The following is a 1,681-nucleotide window of genomic DNA, read 5'->3' as shown; positions in this document are numbered from 1 at the left end:
GAAGAAAAAACCAAGAAAGGCCGGAAGAAACACCTCAGCTTCTGGTACTGCCCTCCAGAGTCTATGTCAAACTAACTCTCTCTGTCTGGTCTACAAGGTGCCACCCAGAGCAGAGGGACATAGGGCACTTCAAGGGCAGATGAGGCAGAAAGAACAGGTGTACGTTGCTTGGGGAGGAGCAGGGAATCTGTTTTCTGCAGCTTCAGACGTCTACGTGGGAGGGGTCATCCTTGTGTTTGGCACAGCTCATCAGGGCGCATGCCCTCCAGTTCCTGTAGTAGCCAAGGAGAGTGGTCATGTCCTTGCTGCTCAGCTCAAAGTCAAAGACCTTACAGTTCTCAGCAGTGCATGCTGGTGTCACAGACTTGGGGACACAGCCAAGTTCCTCTGAACCGGGAACACAATCAGCACCCGGGCTGCAGTTTTACTGTACTTGGCTGCAATTGTCTTGATCCTGGGATCCTCCAGGAGAGACGGGTCTTCAGGTTTGGCCCAGGGCCTGTCAGGAGAACCCAGGGGAGTGTATGCGGTCACCATGTTGCCTCTGCAGTGGCAGAACTCAATCAGCTTCTCCTGAGTTATGAGTGGCACTCGATCTGGTTAACCGCAGGCTTATATTTTAAGCCAGGTTTGTTCAACATCCTCTGAATCTGAAGAGGGTTGAAGTTGGAGACACCAGTTGCTTTTGCCAAACCTTCATCTACTACTTCATCATCTTCCCTAGCCGTCCAAGTGTCCACAAAATCTGTGTCACTAGGAATCACATTTCCTGATGCATCCAGTGGGAAATAGTGAGGCCCAGGCTTGAAGCCCGTCGGCCAGTGAATAAGGTAGAGAGGCAGCTGCAGGCCGCTGAGTGTCTTCTGGCAAGCTCCTATCACCATGCTCTTGTCATGAAACATGCACCACAGCTTGCTGACGACAAAGAGATCCTGGCGCTCCACCACCTGCTCCTTGAGCTTCTCCTGGAGGGCCACTCCCATCTCCTCATTCTGGTACACCCGGGCGCGGTCAATGTGGCGATACCCCAATGTCAATAGCAACCCTCACAGCCTCAGTCACCTGGCCAGGAGGGACTTCCAGGTGCCCAGGCTTAGGGTGGACATCTTGGTCCCATTGTTGAGTTCCAGATGGCTAGCCATGACTTCTGCAAGTCGCACAGTCAGACTCGCAAATGTGCCGACTTTCTTATCTATATAGAGATCCATGATCTCCACCATATGTAAACCATGGGTGCATCACCCCCAAATACTACCCCCTGGAGCATTGTGAAAGCTCCGTATTAATTGATGTGCCCACTGTCTAGTGTCTTCGGCTGGTGGCCGAAGTCACAGCCCTGTCCTTCAGCCTGTTTTCCTTCAGCCTTTTCTAACCCAGTGGCTGGGACACTTCTGACTAAGGCAATGAGATACAGAGTCCCTAAGAGTGCAGACCCTAAGAGGTCTTCGGAACTAACTGTGAGCCCTGCACAGGCCCGCAGGCCAGTCAGACTTGGCTTGGAACCCTGAATCCCACACTTGTTATTGGCAGACCCTCTTCAAGTTTATTCTGCCATCTGTCGTGAGCATCAGCAGAGCTAGCTTGTGGAAAGATCCCGCCACTGTGCTGGGCCTGGAGTTATAGTCCATCTTTTTAGCCCTCGTGTGTATCCCGCAGGAGCTGACCAAATGTGGTCTAGAGC

At 52.3% G+C, this 1,681-nt stretch overlaps 1 pseudogene; it reads right to left on the bottom strand.

The window, feature by feature from the left end:
* Window positions 1-202: 202 nt before the first annotated feature.
* On the bottom strand, window positions 203-1,142 carry LOC127669837 (aldo-keto reductase family 1 member B1-like; annotated as a pseudogene).
* Between the last annotated feature and the right edge of the window lie 539 nt (window positions 1,143-1,681).

Source organism: Apodemus sylvaticus, chromosome 19 (genome assembly GCF_947179515.1).
Source record: "Apodemus sylvaticus chromosome 19, mApoSyl1.1, whole genome shotgun sequence".
Classification (NCBI taxonomy): domain Eukaryota; kingdom Metazoa; phylum Chordata; class Mammalia; order Rodentia; family Muridae; genus Apodemus; species Apodemus sylvaticus.
This window is presented reverse-complemented; position numbering and strand designations above follow the sequence as displayed.